This window comes from Neolamprologus brichardi, chromosome 11, assembly GCF_056152115.1.
Source record: "Neolamprologus brichardi isolate AB-2024 chromosome 11, ASM5615211v1, whole genome shotgun sequence".
Classification (NCBI taxonomy): Eukaryota; Metazoa; Chordata; class Actinopteri; order Cichliformes; family Cichlidae; genus Neolamprologus; species Neolamprologus brichardi.
In genome coordinates this window covers 32,245,490-32,253,322 of record NC_142114.1, presented here as the reverse complement: position 1 = coordinate 32,253,322, position 7,833 = coordinate 32,245,490, and the positions used below count along the sequence as shown (strand labels likewise).

The following is a 7,833-nucleotide window of genomic DNA, read 5'->3' as shown; positions in this document are numbered from 1 at the left end:
GCCATTTCAGATTTCTGCACACCTTTTCCAAATATAAACTACATTGTTGGAGGACTTGGCATGGATAAAAAGGCCATATGCCAAATAAACTGTTAAAGTGAAGGCTTTATGGGCATTATTTGATAACAAATATGAAGAAACACAGACCTGAAGGACATCAATCAGTGCTTCACTGGCATGTCCCATCTTCTTGGGTGGTGCAACTTGTGATGGGAAGAAAGTTGGTAGTGTCCTGAACAGGGCTATGAACAGAACAGGAAAGAAAGAACTAAATCAAATTTCAGTTCAATATTCAATATTATTGCCATAATTGTAATCTTTCACTTACAACTGTTGTCACCAGAACTGCTCCTTGGTGGCAAAAGCATGTTTGATCCACCACTTTAATCTGCATCATAATCTTCTCCCTGGTCACATGGTGAGATGTCCATGAGACGCCTTTTCTTTAGTCTCATCCTAAATAAGAAAACGAAAATAGTTATATTACAGGAGTCCTAAACAAAATGTGTCGTGCTAGTGTTTTTAAATCAAAAGCGGCAAAACTTGCCTCTTTGTGAACTTGAGCCCACAACTGTTTCCTCCTCATAAAATTTTCAGGCCCTGGAAGCAGGTCCCTTAAATCGTCCCTACTGAGGGTGTGGAGCAAGACCTCATCTATGTCTGCAGCTGTAAATAAAAGTCAGTAACTTTCAGAAATGTAAAAGTTGTACAACAATTCCAAATTGTCATTTTGTCAAATACATTTAAATGTAATTTAAATATTTTATTGATCTGACAACATAAAACTGATTCTATGTACGATCACTGTCAGTGAGTGCAACACAAAATTCATTTAGATATTAATTTGCATAAATATGCATATGCTTGGCCTACCATTTAGAACCGAAAGGCTGCAATCATCCAAACCCTCCATGATTTACTGGTGTAGCTTTTGTCAGAACTTTTCCCTGAGGAAAGAAAAACATATGTTTGGGTCAAAAAGAAAAACTGAGTCAAGACACCACCTGCCATGGATCCAAAGTCTATGCAATCAGACACATGGATAAGGTGCAAAAGACAGACCAAGTAGAGCCTGTGTTAATTCAATGGTTAAGTCTTATAAAATTGCTCACTTAAAATTTATGACAAGGCTATTCCAAACTAGTTTTCAAACTAAAACTAATAGTGCCCAACTGCATGTCAAATCATTCAACAAATGACCACAGCTCAGATTAGGCCACTTCATCCATAAGAAAAAATGTTACCTCGGTTCAGCAAGGTTAAAGTGACCTGATTGATATTAATAGTTTACAACATAAATAATTGGAAGCAAGTTCACATCTTCTCCAACTTACAAGTTTATATGATTAATCATAATCTGTCGGAAATGAGGCTTAAAGTAAATCTATAGGTAAAGATGTCTTTCATAAATGTGCATTATTTTTATTCCCTTGTGTTATCTTTAATTTCATTACCCAAACTGGACTTGCAAAAAATAGTAAAATAATAAAATTTGAATAAACTCATGTTGGTTAAATGTAATTTTGGTCATAAAACAGTTAACTCTTGATGACTTAAGTAAATCCTCATTTAAGTTAAATATAGATCTGTCCAACACCCCTGTCTTTTTCCATAACAAAAAACAGCATTGTAAAGTTATGAGCCCGATTGCGAGATTTGTCTCAAACCAGTATCGGTCCTCCCAAGTTGCACACACAAACACACCAAGCACAGTGCAGACAGAGAGCACGCGGCTTAAGAAGGAAAAAAAAAAACACTGCAGCTTTTTATTTTCCGTGGGTGGGAAACACAAAACGGACTTTTGCAAAGGCGGATATCAACTGTAGTTCTTTTGTCATATAGCTATGTTAAGTATATTGAACACGAAGCTAAATTTACCTAACTAGCACCATTAATAATTTTAAACTATCACTGCATGCTAACAATTCAGCATACTGAATGAACTAAGCTAGCTAGCTGGCTGGCAGTTTTGGCTAACTACCCATTGGTAGTGAACTGATAATACTGCCTCGGTAAAACTTAATATTTGACCACGACTGATGTTACTACAGTAAGTCAAAGCTAAAAGAACCCGAAATGTTTGTAAGCAAAAGTTAATTACCTCAACAGAATCCAGTCCGAACCTGCTCCCTCGTGTCCTCCGATTCAAACAGTGAGATAATGGACAGAGCCACTTGAGGGCAGCCGGGGGGAGGTAGGGTTACACATTTTCGTCTGTGTAAAGCTTGTAAAACGTGAACATAACATGCATAATGAACCTGCATTCGAAAAACTAATTTTAACAAATAACCCATCAATTACTATGACTGTTGTAGTCGTCTTTACAATTACATTACTACACAAGTTAAATGCAGACTTGGTATAAACCACCCCTTCAAACTTGGTATTGACCTCTACTACTCTGCCCGCCAAGAACTTCTTTCAGGTCTTTTCCCCAAACAAGATGGCGTGTTGGAGGTGTGGGATTTGTTTTGTTTTTGTTGCCTTAACAGTAAAGTCTCTTTTGAGCCATATTAATACAATTCATAGCAGTAGTCCAGACTTTTGTGTGATATGTGGGATGGTTGTACCGAGGAATACAGGAACCTAATCTAGTGCTAATACATTATTTAACTTTTTAATATGAACTAGACTATGGAACACCAAAGTGTTAAAACGTGTCATTTAATTTTTATTTTACATTGTGTATTTTTATAATATTTTATTAAATATTTATTTCACTACGATTCTTTTTTGTAATAATAGAAACATTTTGAGACACTTTAATTTTAAGCACCTGTTTAAGCAGCAGCCAATGAGCGTTCAGGTCCCACCCTGATTGCCTGAATAAGAAATTCAGTTGTTAAATGACCTCAAATAAATACACCATTATGAAAAACCCCATTATGAAACAAAAACAGACTTTGGGAAAAAGAGATTTTGGAATATAAATTCATCGAATTTAATAAAATGTCTCAAAAAATGTTCTATAATTCATAAAAAAAAATTTAATGCTACTTTAGCTTCAAGTGACAACAGATTAAAACAATCCCCTGGACAAATGCTTATATTGATCAAGATTTTGCCATTCTTTTATCAAATTTATTTTGGATTTAATTGAAATTGTTAAAATACTTTTTGCCCCAGTTGTGTCTTTACAAACTGTGTCCAAACTAAAAAAAATGATAGAAGATTACATGCTGCATCTTCCCTCTCAGATTATTGCCCTGGGACCTGTAATTTGTCATACGTGTATGAAATAGAGTCTAAACGCAGTTTTTTTTTAAAAACAATGGTCAGCCAAATTAAACTTTAAGAATGTGTGCAAGTCTCTTGTAAACCACAATCAGCTGCTGGAGTGTTGTCAAAGTGAAGCAGGAACTGAGCATCCAATATTTGTAAATGAGAAAGGACTAGGTCCTGTATCAGAGGTTGCTAATATGGAGTTTTTGGTGATTGAAGATGCTATACATTATGCCGTTAGAGTAAAGTGGCTTATTTTACATGGTAACAAATACATCTGTGACACTTCTCAGGTCTAAATATACCTTCCAATGATTGACTTTCTTATTTCAAGGAAAAAGGTGAATGTTTCTTATTTTAAGATAATTTTTTGTTTTACACTCTATCTAAAAGCTATTTTTGCTTGAAATAAAGGTGAAATGGTTCATTTTTAGATTTACAGACTAAATAAGAAAAAAAAGGAATATATACTTAAAACAAGTCTAATCATCTAACACATGAGACTGGAAACTAGTTTGTAATGTTCAAAACAAGATGGACAAGATAATCTGGCTAAATTTAAGACAATAAATCTTGTTAAGCTACAAGAAATTTGCAGTGCATATTAGCTGCATTTAACCTTCAGTTACTCTCCCTATATTAAAGCTGCTATACAGAATCTGCAAAACAAACTGGGTTGAAACATTTTGACCCTCTTTAACAACATTCCAACATAACATTATAATTGATTGGGGAGATTAAAATTAATGATATATTTTTATGTGGTTCAGCCACAACTCTTCTAAAACCTCAGCCAGTAATAGGTAGGCCAGCTTTTGGACCGTCCAGTTGTCTGTATGACTGCCGCAATACGTACATTACATTTGCACACTATCAGAAAGTGCCAAACAGCCCTGGTGGAGTGAGGAGCTGTAAAGAGAAGCAGAGTGCTCTGTTTATATTCTAAAAATGTTTTAAGCTTGTTTCAAAGATTCTGTACAGCAGCTTTAAATGTTTTCCAAAAGCGCACATACACTTCTCAGTGTTTCTCAAACTTTTTACAGTGTGTACCACCTGATAAAATGTCAAGCTCTCCTAAGTACCACTATGAAAGCATGAAACTCATAAATCTTACAACAGAAAATTAGTATTATTAAATTAGTAAAATTAGTATCTGCATACATTGTACACATTGTATACATTCTACCACAGGCAAAGTTGCCACCATTTTTATAGTTTTTATTAATATTATGTAATAATTTATTTGTAACAATTTATTCTGTTTCGGGAGTGTTTTTTATGTATCTGTATTATATTATACATACACATTAAATGTGAATCTCTGTCCAAAAAATGCACTCAGTTTACTTCTTACTCACTATGAGCATCATTCATTATTCTCACCCAGTAATTAAGGTTAGGATATGTATTTTTTTTATTCCAATCCATTCTTCTTTAGCAGCATTTAAATAACCTTGATCAGATTTGATGGTTTTGTTACAGACTTTTCAAAAAAGTGTTTTGCTTTTCTTTCACAAATGTGGGGATTAAATTGTGTTAAAATGTACAAAACAGTGATGTCATGTTTTGTGACGAGGACCCAGGCACAGAGAGACTTGATGAATTTAAGAATCTTATGATTTAATAAAGAAATTTGCAGACTTACACAGAGATGGTAAAATTATGATGACTGATAATGGAGATGAATACAACAGACGATGAGGACAGGGAGGAACAGGGGTTTAAATGCACCAAAGTGACAGTCAGAGAGAACTCGGGACAACATTTAAGGATGCAGGGACTGACAGAGACAGGTTTATCTTGCCTGGCTGGGCAGCTCTCTGGGTGCTCAGCACCCCCAAAGCTCTGATTCTAGAATCGCCCCTGGCCAATAGTAATGTTTTAATGTTCTTCGTTATTAAACATTCGCACATAAATAAGTGACGTAATATTCAGTACTTACCTTTGACAGTTCGGCCGCTCCCTTCTGCCGTATTTTGCGGCAAAATTATCCACACCCACCGCCGCGCTATGAATTGTGGGATATATGGGACCACGAAGCGTGCACCGAACCACGCTTAATATTTGGCGAAATCGACGGCGCATTTGGAGTATGCATTTGAAGTATGCATTTGAAGTACACTTCGAATTGGGACAGCCGTCGTCGCGTGGCGGTGACGTAATCGCACTTAAAATGCGTACTTCAAGCGTGCAGACCCTGAATTGGGACACAGCGAATGATTAAGCACAGGAGGGAGGGGGTTAGTGAGTCCTGAGTGATTCGCTTACGCTTACGATTCAGCACAGGAGGGAGGGGGTTAGTGAGTGAGTGAGTGATTCATTCGCTCTATGATTCAGCACAGGAAGGGAGGGGGTGAGTATGTCAAATGTGCTGTTAGCATGTTAGCAGAGCGATGCTACTGTGAACCGGGGAGCTATTTTCTTGATGTGAGCTTCTACTCAGGGTTTTTTCTGCCAGTTCAGAGCAGAAATGCTTTTGTTAAGAAACTGGCTGTTGTTCCCCCCCCCCCCCCCCCCCCCCCCACGCACACACACACAATTTTAATTATAAGCTAGATATATTTCTACTAATGGAATTAGTTTGCTAACAGCAACAGGGATAAGTCAGTGAGTCAGTTGGGCTTGTGAATCATGATTCACGAGTCAGTAAAGTGATTCTCGAGTATTGAACGATTCGTTCACAAATCGAACATCACTAGTTGTCATTAACCCCTGCAAGTTAATGCGGCCAATGAGGTATGCAATTTGTATTTTATATGTTGTGGTAGAAAATAAGATTTTTGTTTGTGACAGAACTGGCGAGTTTATGGTAGTCACGTGTAATTTCTTAACATTTTGTAAAGGTCAAATTGTGAGTGTTTTATGTTGTTTAATAATGTACTTTATTGTTTATTCTCTATGACAACAATTTACTGTGGAAATTGATTATTTTATGTTGTTTGTACAGTTCTCAGGGCATCGTTGGTGGCACCTGTGTGCAATAAATGCCAGTAAAAATCAAGAACGCCTTGTGTCCCTTTTTCAACTTGGAAGGAGTTACAGTGATTACATCCTTGCATTACATACTTTAGGTTCATTTTCTGCAGGCAGGTTTCTGAGAGAGAACAGGCAGATTTACAATATAACATGCAACATTCTATAGATGGATACATAAGAAAATGAAAAATTACATGTATGTGCTAACTTTCTAAACACTTTATTACATTTATGATAAAGTAGATAAAACACATTTGTGTCGGCCTTGGCTCATTAGTTCTTGTCTTTAAATTAACTTTGTCTGTGTGTGTTTTAGGTACTGCACTCTCAAAGACTGAATGAACCAGCATTGCAGCCATGGGTCACTGTGAGCATCACAGGGAAGGTTGAAGCCGCCCACTGCACCTGTATGGCCGGAGTCGCGGAGACCTTGACCCAACAGTGTGGATCAGTGGCACAAGGACTGTTACAGATTAACCTGCATAATGGGTTTTGCTGGGTAATATGACCAAGATACAGCCATAAGATGGACTTCTCCTCTTCAGCTGCCCAAAAAAAGGCTCTTGATCAAAACATAAACAGACCATCTGTATTGAAAGGTAAAAGGAGCCGTCCTCAAAAAAGAAAAATACTGGATGGATACTTTGCTGGAACACAGTAAAGCTGTGGGTCATGGGAATGACTCATAATGTTCTATCTAGGGGTCTAGATTTATGCCTGTAGTGCACTGCCATGTAAATAATTTGCATTTACTTAATATGTACTGACTGAGTACCACTGTTGGGAAAGAATGAAAAGATAAACCATTTTCAAGCTTATTCTCTTGCCGGTCGTGCAATCGAACATTACAACCAACCGCACAGCAAGTACAAACCATAGCTGATGTCAGTGGCGGTCCTAGCCTGTTTGGCGCCCCGGGCTAACACTCCCTCTGGCGCCCCCACACACACACACATAAAAAATATTAAGGATTGTACATTAACATAAAAGTGTTGTCGAAATTCACCAGAGAAACACACACACACACACGAAGAGAGAAAGTATGCATTGTATGCAAACGGCTACCAAACAGCCATCATAATTCGTCATACAATGAGAACAGGACAAATCAACAATTGACAATGACTAATTAATATTAAAATCTGTAACATAATGTATTGTTTGGAGTTTAGTCTGTTACTGTTACTATTTTTACCATTTCTTTTTGGAGCAACTGTAACCCACATAATTTCCTTAGGGATTAATAAAGCATTCTGATTCTGATTCTGATTGTTTCAGGATACATGACCTGCCATTATCCAATGACACATCTGCTTACCTGTATCTTTTGATCGTTTCTTCTCTTCTTTTCTATTTTTTCTAAACTGAGCACCTGATGGCTTTGAGCTTTTCTTGTCCATCTTCCATTGGTTTTAATTTTGCACTCCAGTATGAACACCCATTCCCCAACCCGAGAATCACCACAACTTAAACTAATAGACCTACACCTTAGTTTACAGATTCACTTTGTCTAAGGTGTATTTCTGGGATTTCACACAACCCAGGATTCAAATCATGAATACATAATTTACAACATTATGAATGAAATGGGCTCTATTTGGAAGCAGCCGGCCCCCTCCCCTTTCGACGGGTTGT

General features: G+C 37.0%; 1 long non-coding RNA gene across 1 annotated transcript; it reads right to left on the bottom strand.

Moving 5' to 3' along the window:
- Positions 1–385: 385 nt before the first annotated feature.
- On the bottom strand, positions 386–2,160 carry LOC148100765 (uncharacterized). Its single transcript, XR_015719798.1, has 4 exons — positions 2,102–2,160; positions 874–947; positions 548–666; positions 386–456 (listed from the first exon to the last, which is right to left on the bottom strand). It is a non-coding gene; the product is annotated as an uncharacterized LOC148100765 (long non-coding RNA).
- Positions 2,161–7,833: the final 5,673 nt, after the last annotated feature.